The following is a 27,873-nucleotide window of genomic DNA, read 5'->3' as shown; positions in this document are numbered from 1 at the left end:
AATCCAAGAAGAGCATAGTAGAGAAGGAGAAGGTAGAGGCAGATATCCGCACAGGCACAGTAAGGCGTGGAGAAGCAGAGTTGACATCAAGAACTGTGTCACCTTTGTGCGGAGTCAGCGTACGTCTTTCCAGGCGGGGAGGACGGATAGGACAATCCTTCAGGAAGTGTTCGGTACCGGCATAGTACAGGCAAAGATTCTCCATGCGGCGTCGTGTCCTCTCTTGAGGTGTCAAGCAAGACCGGTCAACTTGCATAGCCTCCGCGGCGGGAAGCACAGGAACAGATTGCAGAGGACCAGAGGAGAGAGGAGCCGGAGAGAAAAAACGCTTCGTGCGAACAAAGTCCATATCCAGGCGGAGCTCCAGACGCCATCCGGAAGAACGCATGTCAATGCGAGTGGCTAGATGAATGAGTTCATGTAGGTCAGCAGGAGTCTCTCGTGCGGCCAGAACATCTTTAATGTTGCTGGATAGGCCTTTTTTAAAGGTCGCGCAGAGAACCTCACTATTCCAGGACAACTCGTAAGCAAGAGCACGGAACTGAATGGCGTACTCGCCAACGGAAGAAACACCCTGGGCCAGGTTCAGCAGGGCAATCTCGGCTGAAGAAGCTCGGGCAGGTTCCTCAAAGACACTTCGAATTTCCGAGAAGAAGGAGTGTACAGAGGCAGTGACGGGGTCATTGCGGTCCCAGAGCGGTGCGGCCCATGACAGGGCTTTTCCAGACAGAAGGCAGAACACGAAAGCCACCTTAGACCTTTCAGTAGGAAACTGGTCCGACATCATCTCCAAGTGCTGGGAACATTGCGAAAGAAAGCCACGGCAATACTTAGAGTCCCCATTAAATTTGTCTGGCAAGGACAGGCGGAGGCTAGGAGTGGCCACTCGCTGCGGAGGAGGTGCAGGAGCTGGCGGAGGAGAAGATTGCTGGAGAAGTTGCGACTGAAGTTGGTGCGAAATGGTGGACATTTCCGACAGCTGACGGGTTAGAAGGGCGATCTGTCGGGCTTGCTGGGCGGCCACCGTGGTGAGGTCAGCGACAACTGGCAGAGGAACTTCAGCGGGATCCATGGCCGGATCTACTGTCACGATGCCGGCTGGCAGGTAGTGGATCCTCTGTGTCAGAGAGGGATTGGCGAGGACCGCGCTAGTGGACCGGTTCTAAGTCACTACTGGCTTTCACCAGAGCCCGCCGCAAAGCGGGATGGTCTTGCTGCGGCGGTAGTGACCAGGTCGTATCCACTAGCAACGGCTCACCTCTCTGACTGCTGATGACAGGCGCGGTACAAGGGAGTAGGCAGAAGCAAGGTCGGACGTAGCAGAAGGTCGGGGGCAGGCGGCAAGGATCGTAGTCAGGGGCAACGGCAGGAGGTCAGGAACACGGACTAGGAACAGACAAGGGAACGCTTTCACTAGGCACAAGTGCAACAAGATCCGGCAAGGGAGTGCAGGGGAAGTGAGGTGATATAGGGAAGTGCACAGGTGGGAGCCAATTAAGCTAATTGGGAAGATTGGGCCAGGCACCATCATTGGTGCACTGGCCCTTTAAATCGCAGAGACCCGGCGCGCGCGCGCCCTAGGGAGCGGGGCCGCGCGCGCCGGGACAGGACCGAGGGAGAGCGAGTCAGGTACGGGGAAACGGGACCGCAGCGCACCCGGTCAGTGGATCTGACCGGGGCGCTGCAACAACGAAGATGAGGCGAGCGCTCCGGGGAGGAACGGGGACCCGGAGCGCTCGGCGTAACAGGAGTGCAGGGGAAGTGATCAGATATAGCCAGGGAGCAGGTGGAAGCCAATTAAGCTAATTGGGCCAGGCACCAATCATTGGTGCACTGGCCCTTTAAGTCTCAGAGAGCTGGCGCGCGCGCGCCCTAGAGAGCGGAGCCACGCACGCCAGCACATGACAGGAGGGGCCCGGGACGGGTAAGTGACTTGGAATGCGATTCACGAGCGGGCGCGTCCCGCTGTGCGAATCGCATCCCCGACGGCCATGTCAGTGCAGCGCTCCCGGTCAGCGGGACTGACCGGGGCGCTGCAGGGAGAGAGACGCCGTGAGCGCTCCGGGGAGGAGCAGGGACCCGGAGCGCTCGGCGTAACACTCATCTTACTTCTTTCAGAGTTATTTTTTCACCACAGGATATACATTTTCTTTTTGTGATTTGTGATATGATTTAATGGAGGACTTTGTCATGTTGTTTATACTTCCTGTTACTCCCCCGCATTGCATTGTCAGCAATGTTTCTTGTTTTATTTTTGTTGGGGTCGGCATTACTTTATTACTGATGGGAATTACTTTTTTTTTCCTTTTACATTTGACCAAAATAATAACATTGTATTCTGTCTTTGAAGGTTACTGATAATGGATAGAAATGCTCGGAAGGCATTTTTCATATCTATTCATTGAGTCTCCTGGTCATCCAGCCATAACCACATTCACTTGATCTTCCTACTGTTTCCTAAGTACCATGAGTATTACTGGAAAATATAAGTATCCACTAGATTTTCTAAGAATGGAAAATCAGCTACTGTGTTGCACAATATGGCCAACACAATGGCTCATTGGTATCACTATTGCCTTCAGTTCTTGCATTTAAAAAATAAGTCCTATGCCTAGAAGTACAGTAAAATGTATCCCATATGCACAGGATATGGGATAAGTTTTGGATCATAGGGGTCCGACCGCTGTGGCCCCCCGCGATCTCCTGTACGAAGCCCCAGCCCTCCCCCAGAGTGGCACTTCACAACTCTTGCCCAAAGCGGAGGCTGTCACACCCCCTCCATATATTACTATGGGAGAGCCGAAGATAGCTGAATGGCTCCCCAAAGAGATATATGGAGGGGGCGTGGTGGCCCTCGGAGAGTCAAGGCTCCGTACAGGAGATCACGGGGGGCCATAAGGGGATACGTTTTTCTGTACTTCAAGGCATGGGACTTCTCCTTTAAATTTGACCAAGGGCATAGTGGGTGACGACATCTCTCTACAGCTCTGTGGAATATGTTGGTGCTACATAAGTTCATAAAATAAATAAACCTTAAGATGCTGGGCTATAGCTAAACAATTATATTTGTTCTGCAAAATGGTGCCATTGAAAAATAAAAAAAGTTATGGCTCTTAAAAAGACATAAAACATTTTTTTTTCATTAAATGGTCCATGTCACAGTGTCCGATGGCAAAGCATATTTTAATGCTCATGGCAATCTTATAGCCCGAGACTTTCCCCAAGATTGATGCTATCAGTGGATGTTTTTCCGGTAGTCCCATGCAGAGTTATATGATGTCCGAAAACTCATCCTCTGATTGCATCAGTCTTGGAGCAAGTTCACAAAGCACCCATAAATGCAGACTGTTGCCTATAGCAACCAATCAGATCACTTCTTTAATAAAAAAAAAATATAAGCGATTTGATTGGTTGCTATGGGCAACTGGTCAACTTGTCCTTTGCACAGGTTTTGATAAATCTCCCCCAGTGTGCTTGTGTCTGTGTATATACTGTTTGTGTTTGTATATACTTTCTGTCCGTGTGTATACCGTCTATGTGTGTGTATATACTTTCTTTGTATATACTGTATGTCTGTGTGTATACTGTCCATGTGTATATACACTGTGGCCCAGATTTATCAAACTGTGTGAGAGAAAAAATGGAGTAATTTTCCCACAGCAACCAATCACAGCTCAGCTTTCACTTTACCAGAGCTCGTAAGCTGAGCTGTGATTAGTTGCTGTGGAGAAATCTCTCCACTTTTTCTCTGAGGCTGCATTCACACCATGATTGCAGCCTACGGTTTCCGGATCCGGCTGGGGAGGGGAAAACTGGGTGCTCCCGTACCCCAGCCGGACCGGCGCTGAAATCCATTCACTTTAATGAGCCGACAGGAGTCAAACAGTGACTTCGGTCGGCTCATTTCTGCCCCGTATCCGGTTTTGTGACCGGATTTAAAACCGTAGTTTTTCTGCCGTAAATCTGGGCCTGTGTGTATACGGTCTGTGTATATACTGTCTGGATATTTATACAGACAGTATTTATACAGCCTTGACTCTTTCCTGCTCTACAGCGCAATATAACTTTATACTAGTCCACAACCTCCTTGCACTGGAGCATTATAACTTACATTAGCCAACAACGTGGCAGTATCAGATTTTTGCTATAGGGCCCCATAAATTCTATCTATGCCCCTTCCTTAAACATATCTTAACAAACCTCTGGAGAATTGGGCTGGATCACAAAGGGATCTGGGAGTCGCATATGTGAATTGCACATTTATTACCCACAATGCAAAGCGTTTTGCGGTAATACTGCTTCATCAGGTGAAACACGTTGCATTGTGGGTAATACCATCTGGCAGCCGCCACTGAAAATACTTCGGCGGTAGGACCACACGGCACTGCGCTGTCACCATTGACATCTATGCAGTGCTCGCGGACTTCCGCACAAAGAATGAACATGTTCCTTCTTTGTGCACAATAATTTCAGCGGCGGAATTCTACAGTGTGAACGAGTCTCACGGAAGACCCATTCACACTGATGGTAATGTTCACCGTGCGGAATTCCGTGGAAATTGTGCAGTGTGAATGTATCCTAAATATAATTGATGGCCTGTCTTCAGTATAGCCCATCAATCACTAATCAGTGTGGTGCCAAAACCTGGCACCCCTACCGATCAGCTGTTAAGCACAGCCATGGTGCCCAAACCACACAGCAAACATGTCCCAAAGCAGTTGACTCCGTCCTATGCATAGTGGCCAGAGATGGTTACTGCTGGTTTAGCTGAGCTACAGTAACTTGGCCCAACCTCTACAAAGTAAAAGGAGACAACTGCATTCCCTCCTGTCCACTGTGTGGTGAAGGCAGCGCCTTGTTAATGCCAGGTGTTGGCTTTCAAACAATCAGCAAACAATGGCCTTGTAACACTCACGTTTCAGAAGACAGGAACCCTGGCGGATGTGGATCCGCTGGACCTGTGTGGCAGGTGACTCGGACCCTACCAGGGAGTGGAGTCTAAGGTGCCACTGGTTTTCACCACTGCCCGCCCAACTTGCTGCAGCAGGCAGGCAGGCACCCAGGTCGCTACCCCTGGCACGGTTCAACCACACAGGCAGCTGAGGAGATGCAAGGCACAGGAGGGATAAGACAGCTCGTAGTCAGGATAGCAGAAGGTCAGGGCAGGCGGCACAGTAGCATAGTCAGGAATGTAGCAAATGGTCAGTAGGCAGGCGGCAAGGAGCAAGGTCAGGTCACGAAGCAAAGGATCAGATACACAGAAAAGCAATAACAGATAATGCTTTCTCTCAGGCTCAAGGCAACAAAGATCCGGCAGGGAAATGAGGAGGGTGGAGGAATTTATCAATGAGCCCCAGGTGAATTACACTAATGAGCGCACTGGCCCTTTAAATCTTAAAGCTCCAGTGCGCGTGGGCCCTAGGGGACTGGGACACACGCGCCGAGGCAGAGGTGGGGGCAGGAGAAAAACCCAGAGAGTGACGGACCGGGGCTCGCATGCAGGCGCGTCCCGTGATGCGAGTCCCAGCCCCACCGGCAAAAGCAGGTAAGGGAACCATGCGCTCATGGCCTGGGTGTGCGGCCGGAGGGCATAACGTAACAGGCCAATCCTCAGGATAGACTATCAATCCTGTTTGCCCTGGAAACCCCTTTGAGCTTCCTCTAGAGATGGCTGCTGACAGGCAGAATATTATATATTCAATCTGTACTCTCTGTGTTCGATGTATTCTCTGTTTTGGAAAATAGCACTCAGATCTCTGTCAAGAATCAAGATATATATAATGATAACAGAAAATACCCCATTGAAGAAATAGATAAGTTTCCAACTTTAAACAACACAAGATCTCTAATCAGGGATCATTAATGCCCACACTAAAACGTAACTTTTTTTGTGTTTTAGAAACAGTACCGGCATTACCAAAAAATGTGAAACACCAGTGTCGCCAGTCACTGATAGCTATGTTATATTATTGTATTTGCTATCACTTGGGCTAACCCGTTCCCTGTGCCAAACCTTATTCATTTCAATGATCAGGTAGTTACTCTGGTCAGCTCATTTTCCAGCTTTTGACCCGGCCCAAAACCTGCAGCAGACCATGGTTTTCAGTTCGGGACAAAAACCAGATATGATCAGAAAATGAGTTGACTAGAATCACTAATTGACTCATTGAGATGAATGGGTTACAGCATGGGTCAAGCAAGGATAAGGGAGCGGGTAGTTTTGAAATTCTCCTGCTGGATCCGTCTGCTGGAGAGTTGAAATATCATGTGAATGCACCCTAATGTTGATTTTTCAGTTTAATCTCAATTGCTATTTTGACCTAGAGGAAAACTACAGTCGGGGATAAACAAACACTTAGCATCTTGCAATAATATTACCAATGTGCCAGTGTCCCTGTGTGTGTTCTGTGATGGACTCTTTCTGCCTGACCCACGTCTAGTCTGACATTTCCTTATTATTGCACACATTCTCATCTTTGCTTTGTAAAGACCAGCAATGGTCCACGATGCAAAATGCTACAAAACTAAGTTCTGTAGAAAACGTTATTTTATTATCACCTTTGTGTGTTTATGTGTTTATCTGTATCTATAGGATAAAAATATGCACATGTTGTCAGTTCGCCAATGGTTTCCTTAGGCTTCTGTCCTAGAATATTTGGCAGACCTTGGCTGTATATACAGAACGTGTCCACTGGATGTGCTACTTCACCACAGAGGAAACAATTTAATTAACTGGCGACAGAAGGACCAGCCACAAAACCCTTGTTGGGAGGAAAGAGAGTAAGAGGAGGCGCGCCCCCCGGGTAGGAAGGGGGGCTCCCACAGCTTCTGTATCTACTAAAATACACACACAAACTTCAAGAGAACCACACAGATTGACGCTTCAGTTGTCTTCCACCACCACAATTCTCTTCTCTGTGACCCTGACAGGCACAGGTTGTTTTGCAGAAGAAAGGCTTCCAATCATATATTGGACATTGGGAATGTATTCCGCATGTATTCTCTCCTGTGGTGTTACCTGCTTTGCTGCATTACAACCTTGAATAAAAAAGAATTTCAGTATAGATTTTATATATTGAACCTAAAGAATAGTCCAAGGTGGTGTGAAAACAGTCCCTTGTGCAACCCTTTAATGATGCTGCTAATTTTGGCGTTAATGATTGAATGTATCGCTTTAAGTGGTAGTAATTTTGCAATGCTTCTACTGAGCAAAGCCATTCTGAGATCGTTTTTTGTGACATATTGTACTTTATATTTGTGGGAAATTTTTGTTGACATATGCAGCGTTTTTTTGTGAAATATTGTGACAAATTGGAAAAATCCACTTTTTCTAAATTTTACATTTTCTACATAACGTTTATGGCAGTCACTGTGGGGGGTAATAAAGGTATTATCTTTACTCTGTGAGCTGGTACGATTATGTCAATACACATTTTTTCAGTTTTTTTGTATGCGTTTTTTCCTTTTCACAACAAAATAATTTTTTCCCTTTTTTTGTGTTGCTATATGCGGACAACCACTACTTATTTTTTGCATGACAAGCTTTTCTTTTTATTGGTACCACTTTAACGACACATGCTACCTTTTAATCATTTGTATTCCACTTTCCATGAGACGAGATGTCCAAAATTAGTAATTCTTGCATTTTTATGTTATAGTATAGTATAACTATCAATATACAATGACATGCAGCCTGTGAGACCCAGTAGTGACCACAGCATCTATGGGGTTGACACTGCCGAGACCAGCATGATCGCACAGAACAGGGGGTTGGCAGGACATATGCATACATCCATTCACAGGAACTAATCCGCAGATAGGATGTATGTGTACGTCCTGGGGGGAGGGGTTAAAAACCACTTTAGGACCCATGACTAATACAGTGGTCCCTCAACATACGATGGTAATCCGTTCCAAATGGACCATCGGTTGTTGAAACCATCGTAAGTTGAGGGATCTGTGCAATGTAAAGTATAGGACAGTGGTCTACAACCTGCGGACCTCCAGATGTTGCAAAACTACAACACCCAGCATGCCCGGACAGCCGTTGGCTGTCCGGGCATGCTGGGTGTTGTAGTTTTGCAACATCTGGAGGTCCGCAGGTTGTAGACCACTGTTAGACGAAGTTGCACTCACTTGTCCCTGCCGCTCCGGACCGTCACCGCTCGTCACCGCTGCCCGGGATGTCGCCGTCCATCGCTGTTGCCGCGTCCCTGGGATGTCCCCGACGCTCCGGCAAGACCTCTGCTTCCCCGGCATCCACTCTCTCTGTCGCCACCATCACGTCGCTACGTACGCCGCTCCTATTGGATGATGGGACGGCGTGCGCAGCGACGTGATGACGACGATGGAGAGCGCCGACGATGAAGAGGATCCCGAAGAGGACGCGCCGGAGCCCCGAGGACAGGTGAGTGACCTCACCGGAGCTCACGGGGCCCCGTAAACGGCTATCAGGTGGCAGCTGAAACAGTCAGCGCTGACGGATAGCCGTTTATGCGATGGCCCCGACATACAAAAGCATCGTATGTTGATGCTGCCTTCAACGTGCGATGGCTTCTGAGAGGCCATCGCATGTTGAAATTATCGTATGTCGGGGCCATCGTAGGTCGGGGGGGTCACTGTATATATTTGTCATGGCACCATTAAAGGGGTACTCCGCCTCTAGACATTTTATCCCCTATCCAAAGGATAGTAGACAAGATGTATGAACACGATCCCTAGACTAGTGCCCGGTCTGGCACAAATTAATCACTGTTGCCGGCTATTTTAACTCTTTAAATGCTGTTGCCAATGCTAAATGGATTTAATAAACCAATGTGGTGTAATAGCACTGCATTGATCTGTATGAGGAATTGAATGATTGAGGGGCTTAAAAAAAAAGTGTAACAAAAAATGACAGAAATATATTTAATTAAATCTCCCTGTCATTAGGATTCATATCACTCCCCTTTTCAAATTTTTCTAATAAAAAACATGTAAATAAAAAGAATTAACATATTTGGTATCCTCGCCTATGGAATTTCCCGAACCCAGATGGGTAATGGCAATTGATACGCCTCTGGTATTCAATGCTTCCAAAAGGTGTACCACTAATTTTAACCTGTTAACGACCAAGGACGTGTATACACGTCCTTGTGCTGTTAACTGTGTATAGCGCAGGCTCCCAACTTGAGAACTCGCCATACCAACTGGCCCCCAGCTGATTCCTGTAGCTGGGGACTGCCATTAATAGACGACAACATCGCCGCAGTAAGTTATTAACCATTTAGATCACCGCTGTCAAAGCTTACAGCAACGACTAAGGGACCTTTGAACAGTCCCTGGTGGTCCAGTGGGGTGTATCTCCCCCCTGCAGTGTGAGAGCGCGTGGAGGGGGGGGATCCCCTTCTGAGGTAGCCGGAGGGCCTACCTCTCCTCCTCCTGGTCCCAGCTCTGAGATTGATAAAGCCTGGCTGAACAAGGTTTTATGAATCAGTGAATCAAGCGCAGAGCACACAGATCAATGTAGTTCTATGGAACTACTTTGATCTGTATGAGGAATCTAATGATTCCTCCTAAAAGTCCCCTAAGGGGCCTAATAAAGAGTAAAAAAAAGTTCAATAGAAGTTTAAAAAAACACCCATTAACCCATTCCATATTAAAAGTTGAAATCACCCCCCTTTTCCTAAATTCCATATATAAAATTTATAAACATAATTAAAATAAACATATGTGGTGTCGCCCGCTGCGTAAATGTCTGAACTATAAAAATATAATGTTTATTAAACCACACGAACATAACATAATACCAAAGTCCAAAGTTGCATATTTTTGGTCACTTTGTATACCCTAAAAAAAATGTATAAAAACCGATCAAAAATTCCTAAAAAATTTACAAAAATGGTTCCGATAAAAACTACAGATCATGGCGCATAAAATGGGCCCTCATACAACCCTATATATGGAAAATTGAAAATGTTATAGGGGTCAAAAGTTTCTATATGTATTTTCTCAACCAAGAGTAGATTGCTGTGGTCAGGATAGTCCCTTACTTCATCCCATTGAGTGAAGAAAACTCAATTTTCCCTTAACTAGCATTTTGAATAGTATTTGTTCCTTTTGTGTTACTATAGAAATACACACATGCTCTTCCAGTACGTTTTGTTGTATCACATTTTCTGTTAGTACTTTGCCTCAGAGCCTTTCTCAATATACAGTAGATTGTTTGCACATGTATCTATAGCACTGGATAGCAGTACTATAACAACAGTTTGAGCAGCCTTAGGCAGACTATGTAAATGGCGTATTTCAGACTTTCCTTTGCTTCCATGATGACAAGGCTGAACAATAAAACAAGTGTGGTTGCCAAGTGACCCCCTATACAAATTTCTGTGAAAATGAGCTCCGTGCAGTTTGGTGGATTCCTTGTCAGTTTATTACCTATGTATTCATGGTTTTTGTCTTATTTTTTTAACACATGAAGTAGAGTAAAACCCTATATGTACCAAGCTTATATATTAGAGGAGTCAGTGTCATGTCCTAGGATTCAACAATTGAGCAAAGCCTTGTTCACACTACAATCATGCTCTTTGTTCATGAGATGAGCCAGTGGCTACTAAGACCCCATTGTTTCCCTATTGATTTAATGGGTCCATCAAAGCTTCTGGCATTTGATGGCAACAAAAAATGATAGAGACTGTGCTATTCTTGCCATCAAATGTACCTAAAGCTTCACAGAAACCTGCAATGAAAGTGTGAACAGAGCCTAAAAATACCACAAAATATGGTGAATAGTTCATTCAGTGTATTTATTAATGGATATTGGCAGTCACTTTGTGGTCACATATATATATATATATATATATATATATATATATATATATATATATATATATTATAGCAGTTTTTGTTGACAAAGGTGACACATGGATGACAGCTGTGAAGTTATGAACAGTCCTATGTAATGTTCATAAATAGGCTACAGAATCAGAGGCATTGGTATAAAAAATAAGTGTTAACAATTTACTATAAAAATCCCTATATTTCATACTGGAAGTGTAATGTGTCTGTATCTACTAATATGTCAAGAAAAGTTGTATAATTTAGTTTGTCTCCTGTGAAGTGCACTTTGCTATAGAAGACATAGGCCCAGATTTATCAAACTGTGCGAGAGAAAAAATTGAGTGATTTTCCCACACCAACCAATCACAGCTCAGCTTTCACTTTACAGAGCTCATTAGCTGAACTGTGATTGGTTGCTGTGGCTAAATCACTCCGTTTTTTCTCTCAGCTGGTTCACACCATGTTTTTGCCATACTGTTTTCAATCTTTTTTTTTTAAAGAAAACCAAAGAAAACCGTATGGCAACATTTTTATTTAAAATAAATAATTTTTTTTTAAATGTTAACTTTAGGATGCAAATGCGCATGTGCAAAGTAAAAACTGTACACAGTTTCCCATATGGAACAGTATACATATGCGTTTCCCATTGACGTCCATGTAAAAAAAAAAAAAAGTATGCAGTTGCAATACGGTTTTTAACCCGGAGACAAAATCATGGTAAACCAGGGTTTTGAGTATGGGGAAAAAAACGTATTGCAAGCATATCATACGCAACCCAATGTATCCGGGTGCATACGGTTTTCAATTGTTTGTCTATGTATATGGTTTTCAATATGGTTCCATACGGTTTCTATGATGAAAATATATACAGCAACCATACTTGAAAAACGTGGTGTGAACCCACCCTCACACAGTTTGATAAATCTGGGCCAAAATACAGAAAAGTTTGCTCATTTATGTGCAATTCAATCATTCATGTACACAGTACCAACAAACATTTAAAGGGTAGCTCCCACCATCCTATTTTTTTTTTTGCTAGCCCGTTCTCCCCCCCCCCGCTACGGCACTAGCCTGTTCACTCCCAACCGCCACAACCACCCCTCCCCCTCCCCGCCCCGCATAGCCCGTTCCCTCATTACACTTGAAGTTACTGAAGAGTCCGGCAGCGGGCGTGCAGGGACAGCGGTGGCTACGAGGCGGCGGCGGCGATGTGCGGGAGGAGTGGCCTCCCAGCCAGTGGCCGGGGAGCCAATGTGCTCGCTCCCGCCTATCTGATTGACAGGCAGGGAGCGAGTGCAGCCTAACTGAAAAAGGACTGATTGCCACTCCAAAATCAGTCCTTTTTCAGTGGCCGGTTTTTAAATGTAAATTAAACCTTTTTAATGAAAAATAAAATAAAAGTATATTAGAGAGATGTTGTAGTACATAAGTACTACAACATATCAAAAAATAATGCTGGTGACAGTGCCCATTTAAGAGCATACAAGGTCTGTGGGTGATGCCACTCTGCTTTAAGGTAAGAGAACGATGGTGCAAGGAAGCCATGTTCGGATTTGGCAATGTGATGGTGTGAACATGTACCATGATTGCTGTTATATACTGTCTGCATGGAAATAAAATAATGTTATTAACATTAAAGCTCTTTTCAAGTGTTCCTTCAATGTCATTAAAGTGAGGAGAACTTTCCATACTCGCTTTATGGATCACTGATGTTGTAGTTCTGCCTTCTGCTTTAGGCTAGGTTCACACTATCGAATTTCCGTCTGCAATTCTGCTTTGAAATTGCAGGCAGAAATTCTGCTTGCTAAAATGTATAGTGTAGTGAATGGGAATTTGTGAACGTAAAATCCGCTTTAAAATTTCCGCCTGAAGAATGGTGTTGCTCATTCTTCACGGGGAAATACTCACGGAACACATTGCAGTCTATTGGAGACTGCAGTGTCCGCGCGGTCCTAGCGCCAACTGGCCGCACTCGGAACCTCCGGGCGGACATTTTCTGCCCGGAGATTCCGTAGTCTGAACCTAGCCTTAAGTTCCATCCTGTCCGCCGCTGAAATACTTCAGCGGTAGGGCCATGCTGCGCTGCGCCGTCACCATTGACGGCTGTGCAGTGCTTGCAGACTTCTTCTTTCTTTGAGCTGATCAATTTCAGCGGTGGAATTGTCCGCCACTGACATTCTGCAGCGTGAACGGGTATGCTGAAGACCCATTCATACTAATGGTAGGAGTTCACACTGTGAAATTCCGACGCGCAATTCAGCGCCCGGAATTCAGCGTTAAATCCGTAGTGTGAACATACCCTCACACGCTGTATGCACTTCATGCTTGCAGCGTGTGAGACGCAGGGACACGATCCCCGGAATGCTGGCGCGATGATGTGACATTCAGGGCATTATATTTGAGGGGGCACAGGAGCATTATATGTGAGGGGGCACATGGGCATTATATGTGAGGGGCACATGACAGGGGGCATTGTATGTGTGGGGAACATGACGGGGCATTATATGTGAGGGGGCACTGGGGCATTATATGCGAGGGACACTGGGGCATTATATGTGAGGGGCACTGGGGGATTATGTGAGGGGAACATGACAGAAAGCATTATATGAGAGGGGCACTTGGGCATTATATGCTCAGGCTCATGATGGGGAGCATTATATGTGAGGGGCACATGACAGAACATCATATGTGAAGGGCACATGATGGGGCATTATATGTGAGGGGCACAGGACAAGGGGCATTATAAGTGAGGGGAACATGACAGGGGACAATTTATGTGAAGGTCACAGGATGGGGCATCATTATGTGGTGCGAACAGGACAGGGCATTATTATTCTAATGTGAGGCGCACAGGGCAGGGAATAATTATTATATGGGGGAGCACAGGGCAGGGGGCATTATTATTATGTAGGGGCACATGACAGGGGGCATTATTATGTTGGGTGCATAGGATAGCGGAAATGTTTATATTTTATATGTGCGGCACAGGATTGGGCATTATTACTATATGTGAGGGGCACAGAGTGTTTTGCATTTCAGAGGTATGGTGTAAATTAAAGGAAAAGCTTGCTGATCAGTTTGATGCATACCATGCCCGGATCCGCTGCGCCGTTCATCCGTTATCTTCTTTTATCTTGATATGCAAATTAGCTTCTAATTGACTCAGGCTACAGTATGTGGTAGGTTTATATTGAGAGGATACTGTTAGCAGCAAGGAGGTAGTAGATCCGCTGATCCTGTGTGAATGATGGCTTGGGCCATGTCAGGGAGCAGAGTCTTAGGTGCCACTGGTTTTCACCAGAGCCACGGATGGACTTGCTGCGGCAGGCGGCACCCAGGTCGCTACCGCTGACACGACTCATCCACACAGGCTGCTGAGGAGAAAACGTGGTACAGGAGGAAAATTGCAACTCGTAGTCAGGATAGCAAAAGGTCAGGGCTGGCAGCATGGTAGCGAGAACAGGGATGTAGCAATAGGTCTTGTAGGCTGGCGGCACAGGAGCAAGGTCAGGTCACAGAGCAGGTAGGTCAGGAACATGGTAAAGCAAGACACAATAAATGCTTTTGTGGGGAGCCACAGTGAATGGCGGGACCATGGGATGTAGTGGTGTAGGTGGATGGGGCAGATGGTATTAACCCCAGGGGCAAGGTGTTATTAACCTCTAATGTTCGTGACACCAGAGTGGTTTTTGGGTATCGGGAACCACCCAAACGATATCTCCGCTATCCCAATGGCTAGGCAGTGAAATGAGAGTCCACGACCAGGTTATGGTTTAACGGAGGCTTTACTGAGGTCAGACAGTGGTTATAGTCTCTACAGCTTGGCCAGAATTCCAGAGAGGTGGCCAGGAACACAGAAGGACATCGCAGCTTGCTGAAACCAATTATAATTGTAATGGACTTTAGATCATTGACTTTAGGCTTGACTGGACTGTAGGTAGCGACAGCAGACATAGACTTGACTTAGTGGAAGGGACAGTAGATTTGAGGCCTTCCAGATAGCTGGACACAAGCACTGAGACATCTGGTCTTGACTGTGCCCCAGTAGAAAGAGAGAGATTGCAATGGCTGCCCCTCTTATAAAGGCAATCTAAGCCAAAAGCCCATAGGTCAAGCTGGGGGTCATGTGTTAAGCTGTTGACTCTCTGGGTAACATTAACATAACATGGGACATCTCAAAGGTCCTTTAGACAATAACATTAGTCCTCCAAAGGTCCTTTATACTGTCTATACATTAGGAGACTTACTATATACCTATTACAATAAATAACATTGTACTAACAGCAGGGGAGACACTGCAGGAGAGCCCCCAGGTCACTGAGGGACTCAACCTGACAGGGCCTAAGTGTAGAACAGGACTAAGTTCTATACTAGGGCGCGCGTGCGGCGGAGCTCTGAAATTTAAAGGGCCAGTGCGCCCATATTAAGTCTTGCACCTGAACACCACATTATAAGTTCCTGCTAGTCCCACACACCCCTGCCGGATCTCAGTGCCATTTGCCTGAGAGAAAGCGTTCCCTATAGCCTGTTTGCCATAACCGTGTACCCAGACCTTCCCGCTACGTTATTTGACTACGAACCTTTGCCGCCTGCCTTGACCTTCTGCTACGTTGACTACGCCTCTGTCTCATCCTCTTGTACCACGCTTGCCCAGTAACCTGTGTGGTCGAGCTGTTTGGGGGTAGGGACCTGGGTGTCGTCTGCCGCAGCAAATCCATCCTGCTTTCCGGCGGGCTTTGGTGAAGACCAACGGCACCTTAGACTCCGCTCCCTGATTCGGTCCGAGTCATCAGCCACACAGGTTAGAGGATCCACTACCTGCTCCGTGACATCAGCATCCAGGTGCGTGACAGCAAGATCCGGCCATGGATCCAACTGGGTTCCTCTGCCTGATTCGGATCTTGCATCTGTCGTGGCACTTCAGTCCCAGCAGTTGGCCCAGCAGGCACAGCAGCTAAACCAGCTATCCGCCATGATGCAGCAGCTGCTATCTGCCAAGCAGAACCCGCCACAGCCTCAGCCTCCTCTAGCTCCAGTACAGTCTCCGGCTGCTGCAGTCTCCTCCGGATCGAAACTCCGTTTGTCGCTTCCTGAGAAGTTTGAGGGGGATCCCAAGTCCTGTCAGGGTTTCGTGACTCAGTGCTCTATGCACATAGAACTCATGGCGGACCAGTTCTCCACAGAACGAGCAAAGGTGGCCGTCGTCATCAGTCTCCTGTCTGGTAGGGCCTTGGCCAGGGCTACTCCACTATGGGATTGCAGTGATGCCATCACTGCTAACCTCCAGGCATTTCTGATGGAATTTCGCACAGTCTTTGAAGAACCTGCCTGAGCTTCCTCTGCTGAGACTGCCTTACTGAGTCTCTCCCAGGGCAACTCCTCTGTGGGCGAGTATGCCATCCAGTTCCGGACCCTGGCCTCGGAATTGTCTTGGAATAATGAAGCTCTCTGCGCTACTTTCAAGAGGGGATTATCTAGCCAGATAAAGGATGTCCTCGCTGCCCAAGAATTGCCTTCTAATCTAAATGAACTGAAACAACTGGCATCTCGGATTGATATCCGTTTCTCTGAGAGACGTGAGGAACAACGTCAGGAAAGAGAATCAGCACCACCTCGGCGCTTCCCTCGCTTGGCACCAGTCTTTCAGCAACCACCACAACCTTCTACTTTGTCTCCTGCAGTGGAGGCTATGCAGGTGGATCGATCTCGCCTGACTCCGCAGGAAAGAGTTCGCCGATGAGCTGAGAATCTGTGTCTCTATTGCCCAGTGCCAATCATTTCCTCAAAGATTGTCCTGTACGTCCACAGCCACAGGGAAACGCTCGCACCTAGGGTTTGTAGGAGAGGCCTCCCTAGGTGTGAATTCCTCCTCTCCACGCTTAAATATGAGGTTCAGCTTCATCTTCCTTCTAAAGTGAACCTCTCAGTTTTGGCCTTCCTGGACTCTGGCTCCGCTGGTAACTTCATTGATGCCTCTCTAGTGCACAAGTATCTCCTGCCAGTTCTACGCCTCCCAAAACCGTTGTTCATCTCCACAGTTAATGGAGAAAAACTGGACTGTATTGTGCTATACCGCACAGAACCCCTGTTGATGCAGGTCGGAGTCTCACACAGAGAACTTGTCCTTCTACGTACTCCCACACTGTACTTCCCCTCTTCTGCTTGGTCTACCTTGGTTGCAGCTCCATGCCCCACACCTGGATTGGAAAACTGGAGAAATCCTACGCTGGGGTCCGCTTTGCAACAATCATTGCATACAACCATACATCCGAGAAAGACTGTACACTGAGACTTTTGGTGTACAATAACTTATATACATTTTTTGTTAGACCTCAGCAAATATGATACAGGACCATAAACATTTCAGTGTACCTCCGTAACCTTTTTAATGGAACAAAATATATTACTATGGGTATTTACATTATCGTCCATGTACTGCTCATTAGTCCCTGTACATTAAAAGAGTCTGTTGCTAGGAGCAGGTCAGGGTCTCCTCCTGACTTACTTGCCTATGCAAAGCTAATATCAGATCTCCTTCACCAATTAGTCTCTCGGCCGAAGCCGGGCACAATACTTACTAGTCTTGGTTGCAGTGAAACTTGACAAGTCTTTCAGGCACAATACTTGAACGTTGCTATAACCTGAAACAACAAAGGTGTGCTTGTGCACTACAGTCAATTAGTCTGGCGACCAAGACTGGTAAAACATTTTCTGTACACAAAGTTACTTAGACAACTTTCTTTCCCAGTCTTGCCGGTCAGGTCTGGCCCTAGGTTGTGAGATGAACCTGGAGTTGTGAGACTGGGCCTCTTGCATGGGGTCCACATGGGTGTTCCATGAAACATGGGACAAACGGGAATGGGTGATATTCGGACTGACAGTGACTACCACCTGCACCGCAGCAGCTTGTGCCATGGGGGGGAGAACACTTGGTGCCTGCTGATCCGGCCAAACCTCTGCAACTGCTGGAGTAGGCCGTGACATTTTTTTAGGTAACCGCTGATTAGGCCACACCTCCTCAACAGCAGTAGCAGGCTTGGGTACACCAGTTGGTGCCCGATGATCAGGCCAAACTTTCTCGCCACTAGGAGTAGGCCTGGGCGCATCTGTACAAGAACTTTGACGTAGGTACTTGGGATCCATTGCTGAGGGATCTTTAAGTTTGAACAAGCATGGTGGAGCCATGGCAAGCTCCACAGGTATGCCTGTGGAGGCCTGTAGACCCGGCCTCAGCTCTGTGGCTGCTACAGTGGCCTGGGTCAGGCCCCCGGGCAATTGGGTGAGCATCTTGACTTTATTGACATAGGCATCATGGAGAGGATAGATAATTTGACAGGTTTTTATAATCTCTTGGCTTAGGGTTCCTGGGATTAGTTTGTTAACAGCTTCCTTCAGGACCTGTGTTTGTACCTCTCGGGTCAGGAATCGATGGACATCGCTGCGGCCGGTGATAGGCTGAAGGCTCTGAGACGTCCCAACACCAGGAAGCAGCAAAAGCAGTGGAGAACAGTGACGCCGATTCCTTAGCAACGGGGAAACGGAGGATGAAGGTAAGTTAAAGTTTGTTTTTTAATATTTGCAGCCCGGGCATTGTCTAGGTCTTATTTTCAGGGGTAGGGCTTATATTGCAGCCCACCCCGATAATCCAGCTAGGGCTTATTTTCGGGGTAGGGTGTATTTTCAGGGAAACACGGTACTATATGAGTCCAGCTTATCTTTACAGATACACATTAATGGGTGTTGTTAACTGTTAGTTAAAGATTAGTTAAATATTTTAAAATAATCCTTGGGTAGAATCCTCTTCATACCTCATTCCCCTTGAGAAAGGCTTCGGTCCCGAAATGCAGCGTTGGGGCGGTGTCCTCCCAGGCCCTTGTGGAGCATTGCGTAAGTATGTGTCTGTTATAACTTTCTCTTGCGTAGCTTTTGTAGTCCTAGTGGGACACTATTGTACTCCATTTATATGTATATTACAATGTATTATGCTACCATAGCTATGCATGTCCTGTTTTATTAGCTCCCTTTGGGTTCTGGGGGGTCACCCTTGCTGTTTTTGTCCCCCATCTGTGGTGTGAGTCCTCATTTTTATGATTCAGTGTATTTCCTTAATTAAGTATTTTTGTGTAATATTTTTTTTGAACGGCTCCATTTTTCTTGTGGTTTTTTATTTGACTATGGGAGTTTAGTAGCATTTTTCATTAATATGTGTTTTTTTCTTCTTCCTCTACAATTTTTTCCCTATTTTGGGTTGCACCTATATTTTAATGTCTGCATATTTCTATACCTCATTCCATAGTAGACTGCGAATTTTAGGAAAAGTCTCAAATTTGTAGCAGAGTTGACTTTACTGTCTTCTTCTCATCATTTTCTCCACTTATGAATGTTTCCCATATTCGTGATATATTAGCTGATTAACTTCACGATACCAGGAAAGATTAGATGGAGAGGGCCATAGTCTATAAAGACCGCATCCGACATGGAAATATCCTGGAAAGCTTATCACATTGTAAAACCCCAAATTAATTCAATGTGTTTGACCCTGAGCCATTTGCTATTTTACCTATGAACCCATTAGGATACCAATTAGAGATCATTTCTAATTCTCATTCCCCTTTTTTGTGTCATGCCATTTCCGTATATTTCAGATACATTTTTCCCCTTCCTGCGGTAAGCCTCTAATGTTGCATTATCGCTGGTTTCATATTCCTTTCTGACCAAGGGAGGCGTCTGCAATGACTTCCAAAACCAGTTTAGATTTCGTTTTATTTTCTTCTGCCTCTGTCTCTGATTCATTTTTATAAACCAGCTTCCCCACACAGAGCTATTTTTGTGCCTTTGGAGAACTTAACTCGTTCCCTGCAAGGAGATTTTATATTTAATATAGAGAAATAATTCTGGAACGTTCTGATGAAATACATCATCCCTCCGCTGTCATCATCCATATTCCCCCCTATACCCTGTCATTATCCTCCCCTGTCATCATACAGACCCCCCCTGTCATCATCACCCCCTGTCATCATCCCCCGCCATCATCCAGACCCCCTGTCATCATTCCCCATCATCATCACCCTTTGTCAACTCCCTGTCATCATCCAGACCCCCCTGTCAATATCCCCCGTCATCATCCAGACCCCCCTGTCATCATCCCGACCACCCCTATCATCATACTGACCCCCCTCTCTTGTTGTCTACAAACCCCCCACTCTTGGTGTCGATCTACACCGGGAGGCCCTCTTCTCAGCTCCGGACTGGCGCCGGACTAGTGACGCTGCATTGGTGCCGCTGCGCAGCAGATGTCCGAGTAAAGGGACGCCCCTGATGTCACGGATGTCTGCTGCGCACGGACGTCCCTGCATGGCGGTGTCAATGCAGCATCACTAGTCTGGGGCCGGCCCGGAGCAGAGAAGAGGGCCTTCCGGTGAAGATGGACGGCCTGGATGGATTACCCTCCCCACAGGAATGTGGACAGTCCCTGCAGAATAGATGGGCAAAGATGGACGGACCGCCCCCCAACGGTAAGCCTGACGCGATTTTTTTTTTGTTCACTCGAGTATAAGCTGAGGGGGGCGTTTTCAGCACGAAAAATCATACTGAAAAACTCGGCTTATGCTCGAGTATATACGGTATTTGAAAAAACTTGTGGAATTCCTGGAATCACTAGATGACACTATTCAGGACAGCTACAAAGAGTGGCTTTCCCTCTGAAGGTCCCAACATGTCTTTGAAATACACAGGCAACCCATTATTTTCAACGGAACTGTGTATTATTTTATGTGGTGACGCTGCAGGAAAATTAAACACTCACTAGAGGGTTCCCCGATAAATTACAATAAAATCTCAAAGGTCAGAAGGACTCCCTATGATGAACTTATCACTGGGGTTCAAAAAAGACAGCAACTTAAATAATATTAATAGTTAATAATCAATAATTATAATAATAATAGATACCATAGACCAGTGTGTGGGGTGACAATTACTATGGGTGCAACAAATGAAACCCTCTACTAGTTAGTACTTTTGTAGCCCTCCTAGCTATGGACTGAAAGTGAACCAGACCACACACGCCAAAGCTGCCAATATTAGATCACCAGGCCCCAAATAATCTCATGACTCCAGCAAGTTCAAGTGACCTTCTTCAAGGTTTTAACGTATGACTAAGAAGAACAGGAATGTATTATTTCTGGATATAAAACAAAGTGAGTAGACAACTTCCTAAACCAAATTTTCTTATTGCCGTAACGTGGCCAACAGCATTGAGGAAAGCTAGTGTGAAGGAAATGTGGAGGCGTTACACATCGCAGCCTTTCAGGTTTTTGCTTGTATTTTCCAAAGGGCCTTAGGTAACCCTCTCTATGGGAGCCGGAATCTGATTGGTTGCTATAAGCATGAGGATGATGAGATGATCAATGTCCCTACAAAACACTGACTGAACAAAAGTTCTTATTAAAGTGTTTTAATGATAAATGCTGTTTTTGAGATAGGATTTGCTCTCTTGAGTAAAAAATTAGTATTCATAATTTTATACATTCTCTATTGATATATACAGGAAACAGTAAAACGCTGATCACTTGTGACATTGAGGGCACTGCTTTTTTTTGTTTACCTTGCACCAAAAATTATGCCAGAAACTAGCCTTTTTCATCAGTAGAATTTATTAGGAAAAAATGTTTCTAGCCATGCCCCCTTTTCGAGAAATAACCCTCCAACCATGAACATGTTAAAAAACAGTGTACCTTAATAGTAAATGGCATGTACCTGCTGTAGGCCAAACTTTAGCACATGTATTTGTATAGAGGCTATCTAGCCCAAATACAGAGCACCTCACCACGAGACCCTTGGGCTTACTACCAGATACCTTAAATGAAGCCCAACCATTTTCAAAGCTGTGAATCCTCTAGACTCCACGGATACTCCACTGGCCACTCCCCTTGTGACATCATGGTCACACCTCCTCAATGCAAGTCTATGGGAGGGAGCGTGATTGTCGTCACAAACAAAGTACCAACACATCTGACAATGAGTGCTATGTCCTTTCTTTTTCTACTACGGCTAGCTATAGTATATATCCCTATGTGCCTAGTCTTCCTCTCTCACTATATTTTCTCTTTTAAGTTGCGTTCACATGTGTGTATTTTTGCTGCAGATCTGCTGCAGCAGATTTTGCTGCCCTACGGTGTCCATTTTAGGACATCGTCAGTCGTCAGACGTAACTCCGTCCTCCGTCAGGTGAAATGGCGTCCCGCCTCCTCCCTCGGGCCAATCTCCGTTAGGCGTCAGCCGCAACTCCCTCCTCCCTCCTTTGTCATCCTAAAGTCTCTCATTCGAATCTCCGTCATCCCTCAGACGAAAAACTTTCCTGCCGTGTAGCAGAGCCGAGTCAGTGTCGGCTCACTGCTAAACGGGTTCAGCTGTACACGCTATTCAATGTCGGCTCTGCTATACAGACTCTGTAGCATATGTAGTGTCTGTAGTACACGTGCAAGTTTCACAGTTTCGATTCTGCTATACATGCTGTGCAGCGTCGGCTCTGCTATGTGGCAGGAAGTTGCGTCTGAGGGAGAATCGTCTGAGGCATGACGGTGTTTTGGACGACCGAGTTTCGGATAACGGAGGATGGAGTTGTGGCTGAATGAGGACGGCGATTGGTGTGAGAGAGGAGGCGGGACGTCGTTTCACATGAAGGAGGACAGAGTTGTGGCTGATAACTGACGGCTATTGGTCAAAGGGAGGAGGCGGGATGCCGTTTCACATAAAGGAGGATAGAGTTGTGGCTGATAACAGATGGCTATTGGTCCAAGGGAGGAGGCGGGATGCCGTTTCACCTGACGGAGGACGGAGTTACGGCTGACGACTGACGATGTCCTAAAATGGACACCGTACTGGCCATTGACTTCAATGGGTAGCAAAATCTGCAGCAGACAATACGTACATGTGTACCCTTAGGAGGAGTTTAACACCTGCTGTATTTGTTGTTGCGCATTTTCCTATCCATTGAAGTCAAAATCAGCTGCAGAAAATATGACAAATGTGACCCTACCCTTGTGATGCTTTGACATGAGTCGTTTAATTCCAGAAGGTGCACTGCCACTATAAATATTATTAGAGGTATTAGCAGTATTGTATATGCTGCTGTGCTATAAATATAAATAAATAGCGAATATCAGCAAATATCCACAGCATCTAATACGTAGAATTAAATCCGTGATCCAGTACTAGTTAACATACCCTTAAAAAGCAACAGCTATCATTTATCAGTTATGCACTTTAGGAAAATGAAATCTGCAGATATTCAATACAGTCTGACCTGCAATTTCAGGTAGACACAAGTGGCTTTCTATCAGTAGAGTGAAATCATTTCAGGGAGCAGATTGACCTCTGAGTACTACAATATTTCCCTCACATGCCTAATTTTAACCCCTTAAAGTGTACCTGTCGTCAACAAAAACTTTTTATATAATGTAGAAAATAACATTATATGTGTATTTGTAATATACATTGGTTAAAATGTGTATATTTTTGGGTGAAAAAATGCTGTTAAAATGCTGTTAATGCAGCTATTTATGTCTCTGTGAGGAGTCCTAATACAGGAAGTGAGGACAGGACAAGCAGGGCTCTGTGCAGGCTACTGGCTTGTCAATCATCCTCATGTGTGAGCCGGGAGCATGTCACAGAGCCTCACTGCACAGAGCCCTGCATGTCCTCACTGCACAGAGCCCTGCTTGTCCTCAGTACACAGAGCCCTGCTTGTCCTCAGTGCACAGAGCCCTGCTCCTCAGTACACAGAGCCCTGCTTGTCCTCAGTGTACAGAGCCCTGCTTGTCCTCAGTACACAGAGCCCTGCTTGTCCTCAGTACACAGAGCCCTACTTGTCCTCAGTACACAGAGCCCTGCTTGTCCTCAGTACACAGAGCCCTGCTTGTCCTCAGTACACAGAGCCCTGCTTGTCCTCAGTACACAGAGCCCTGCTTGTTCTCAGTGCACAGAGCCCTGCTTGTCCTCAGTACACAGAGCCCTGCTTGTCCTCAGTGTACAGAGCCCTGCTTGTCCTCAGTACACAGAGCCCTGCTTGTCCTCAGTACACAGAGCCCTGCTTGTCCTCAGTACACAGAGCCCTGCTTGTCCTCAGTACACAGAGCCCTGCTTGTCCTCAGTACACAGAGCCCTGCTTGTCCTCAGTGTACAGAGCCCTGCTTGTCCTCAGTACACAGAGCCCTGCTTGTCCTCAGTACACAGAGCCCTGCTTGTCCTCAGTACACAGAGCCCTGCTTGTCCTCAGTACACAGAGCCCTGCTTGTCCACCCTCACTTCCTGTATTTTGACTCCTCATAGAGACACACAGGCAATAGCTGCAGGGACAAAAATATACATAGTTTTTTAACCAATGTATATTACAAATATACATATAATTGTATTATCTACATTATATTTTTACCTTAATTATAAGTTAATGACTGTCACGATTCGGCTTACGGGTTGTGGATCCGCTGTGTCAGCGAGGGATTGGCGTGGACCGTGCTAGTGGACCGGTTCTAAGAGGCTACTGGTTTTCACCAGAGCCCGCCGCAAAGCGGGATGGTCTTGCTGCGGCAGTAGCAACCAGGTCGTATCCACTAGCAACGGCTCAACCTCGCTGACTGCTGAGAAGGCGTGGGACAGAAGGACTAGGCAGAGGCAAGGTCAGACGTAGCAGAAGGTCGGGGGCAGGCGGCAAGGTTCGTAGTCAGGATGGATAGCAGAAGTTCAGGTACACAGGCTTTGGACACACTAAACGCTTTCACTGGCACAAGGCAACAAGATCCGGCAAGGGAGTGCAAGGGAGGAGATTAGATATAGCCAGGGAGCAGGTGGAAGCCAATTAAGCTAATTGGGCCAGGCACCAATCATTGGTGCACTGGCCCTTTAAGTCTCAGAGAGCTGGCGCGCGCGCGCCCTAGAGAGCGGAGCCGCGCGCGCCAGCACATGACAGCAGGGGACCGGGACGGGTAAGTGACCTGGGATGCGATTCGCGAGCGGGCGCGTCCCGCTTTGCGAATCGCATCCCCGACGGCCATGACAGTGCAGCGCTCCCGGTCAGCGGGGCTGACCGGGGCGCTGCAGGGAAAGAGACGCCGTGAGCGCTCCGGGGAGGAGCGGGGACCCGGAGCGCTAGGCGTAACAATGACCAAGCCCAATTTTTGGAATCCAGCATGTGTCTCTTTAAGGGTTAAGTCCTCTGACAATCTTTTACTTAGCGATGCGATTCTGAGATAGTTTTTTTGTGACATATTGTACTTTATATTACTGGCAAATCTTTGTTGATTCATGCAGCATTTTTTGTGAAAATTTTATGCCATTCACTGTATGCTAAAAATTATGTTATTTTTATTCTGTGGGCAGTACCATTATGGCGATACCCAATTTATATAGCTTTTTTATGTTCTTTTTCCTTTTCTCAACAAAATCCTTTTTTTACCCTTTTTTTTTTGTCCAGCTCCATTGTGTAGGGGCTTATTTTTTGCAGGACAAGCTGTACTTTCATTGGTACAATTTTTGCGATTCATGCTACCTTTTGATCTTTTTTATTCCACATTTTGGACCAAAATTTGCGGTGTTTTTTCTGCTTTCTTGTTGTTGTTTTATGCATTCACTGTGCAGGATAAATACCATTATCGTTTTATTGTACAAGTCATTACAGAAGTGGCAATACCTATTATGTATAGGTTTGGGCGTTTTTTATTTCATGTCTGATTATAGGGTTTTATTGGGAAAGGGGTATTTATTTAATTTTTTTTACACTTTATTAATTTATTTAAAAACCTTTTTTTTTTTTTTTTTACTTTTCACAGGTTATGCTATGCTGCAGTACATCTGTACTGCAGCACAGTATAACAGCCAGTACTACACTGACATCCAGCCTGTGCAATCCAGCCTATGGCTGGACCTCACAGGCTGCCGTACTAGGCAGCCAGGAGGCCATCAGCTGGCCTCCTGCTGCCATGGCAACCTGCTGCCATGGCAACCAACACCAACCCCTCCACCTGACAACCCCATAGATTCCGTGATCAGGACTGATCACGGCATCTATAAGGTTACTGCTGCCAACCCGATCCCAGTCTCAGCAACTGCGGCAGGACCCTGGCTGTGATTGTCAGCTGGGTCCTGCCAATGGGCAGCAGATAATTTTTTTCTTCATAACAAGAATATGTCTATCTGTTATGTCACTTGTGTGCGAAGAATTAGAATTCCCATATCCTTATTCAAAATTTCCCAGGAAAGCTACAAACCATACCCCAGAACTTGCAGATTGGTGAACACAAAGTTTACATATGGATTTCAGAATGAGCAGAATCCCAGCTTCCCCATCTGGAGGTGGCTTGGCTAGTCCCTCAGAGCATTGTACAGCTCATGGCGCCACGCGGTGGTAAACTTCAGAACAACCACAGCCCTTGGGGATGCCTGCCAAAGACTCCCAGCTTGTCTGCAGGCCAAGTTTGCACAAGAACAAAACCAAGAATAAGGTGAGTTAGTTAGCCGAGGCATCCAGCCACCCAGGCAGTAAAAATACAACTCAGCGTGGAATATGGAAGAAGAAACCAATGCTGCAGGATTACCTTTATTTAAAAAAAATAAAACAGGAATTAAATGTATAGTATGCGCTGCGATGCAGTCTGACACTGTGGCCGTAGTATGGCTGGAAGGCCAATCCGGGACGGCTCTTACCTGGAATGACCAAGTGCAGGGTGGGGGTCATTCCCCACAATCCAGGCCGCCTTTTGTTGGCCTTAAAGGGGTACTTTGGTACCACAGTTTTATCGTTATCTAGCATGTTTGTAAGGAGTTGAGCACTTTTGTAATTCACATGTTACACATCTGTCCATATATATGTTTTTTACTGACCTCTTTTCTGTGGCGAAAGTTCAGTAGTTTTTCTGGTTGCTTTTGACTGTCGTCCACACTCACGGCCATGTTTGTTCACTGTTGTGAACAAGACGTCAGTGCTGCAGGCATTGCTGTTTTTTTTCTCCTGCAATGGTTTCGCCCCTTTTCCACACCCCTGTAATGAATATTCATTAAATTGTTGCGGGAGGATGGATGTCTCCTCTCGCTGTCAGCCTGCCCTGCGCTCGGCTCACAATGTACTGAATACCCTGTCCCAGCGCTGCGGCTGACATGTATCCCCTTCCCCGCCATGGGGACCATGCGCCCGTGGGGGTAATCAGCTATCATGATTCCCCTTGTGGGTGCACGGTCTCCATGGCGTGGGAATTAGTAACATGTCAGCCGCAGCACTATCATGATTCCCCTGCTTCTCACCCCGCAGACCCCACATCAGGGAAATAATCATATGTGACCCGTGGGTGCTGTTCTCCTTCCTGACCCCCTCCCCTCCCAAGCGATGTCCCCGCAAGGGTTAACTGAGCCGCAGCAGTGCTGTACATTCTCCCTACATCAGGGAATGAATGGATTGCCTGCCGCAGCACGCTGTCACCACATCAGGGAACTAGTCATATGTGACATACGGGTGCTGCTCTGCTTCCTGACCCCCCCCCCCCCCCCGCCCCAAGCGATGTCCATGCAAGGGTAACCTGTGAGCCACAGCAGCGCTGTACATTCTCCCCATGTCGGGGAGTGAATGAATTGTGAGCGCAGGCGCAGGGCTTCTGATCAGCTTCTGTTCTCTGATCAGGAGCCTTGCTCCCGCACTCACAAATCATTAATTCCCCAACATGGGGAGAATGTACAGCGCTGCTGCGGCTCACAGTTTAAGGACATCTGTACTAATTAATTTGACATATTCCTGTGCCCGGGCTGCAAAAATAAACAAAATAAACTTTGACTCACCTTCCTACGTTCTCCCATTGCTATGGTAACAGCTTCACGGTCCTCTGCTGCGATCCTCATGCTGTCACAGAGCCATCAATGTATCACCAGCCGCAGCGATGTCCCGCCTCTGCCGGTGATAGGCTGAGCGCACTGTCATGTAAGGAGCTGCTGTGGCTCACAGTTATCCTATGCGGGGACATCGATTGGGGGGGTCAGGAAGCAGAGCAGCGCCCTCGGGTCACATATGAT

General features: G+C 46.5%; 1 protein-coding gene across 2 annotated transcripts in view; it reads right to left on the bottom strand.

Annotated features, from left to right (window-relative positions):
• The window catches only part of AAAS (aladin WD repeat nucleoporin), a 103,523-nt gene that overhangs the window by 62,887 nt on the left and 12,763 nt on the right, over positions 1-27,873 (bottom strand). The window contains exon 1 of one of the 2 annotated variants that reach the window (XM_056555243.1): positions 17,400-17,418. The exons of the other annotated variant lie outside the window; for it this stretch is intronic. The gene's annotated coding sequence lies outside the window, so the exon portion shown is untranslated. Of the gene's footprint in view, positions 1-17,399; positions 17,419-27,873 lie in introns of those variants that run through there. 2 annotated transcript variants of the gene reach the window in all.

This window comes from Hyla sarda, chromosome 2 (genome assembly GCF_029499605.1).
Source record: "Hyla sarda isolate aHylSar1 chromosome 2, aHylSar1.hap1, whole genome shotgun sequence".
Classification (NCBI taxonomy): domain Eukaryota; kingdom Metazoa; phylum Chordata; class Amphibia; order Anura; family Hylidae; genus Hyla; species Hyla sarda.
Note: the sequence above shows the minus strand (reverse complement) of the source record. Positions and strands in the feature narration are given on the sequence as shown.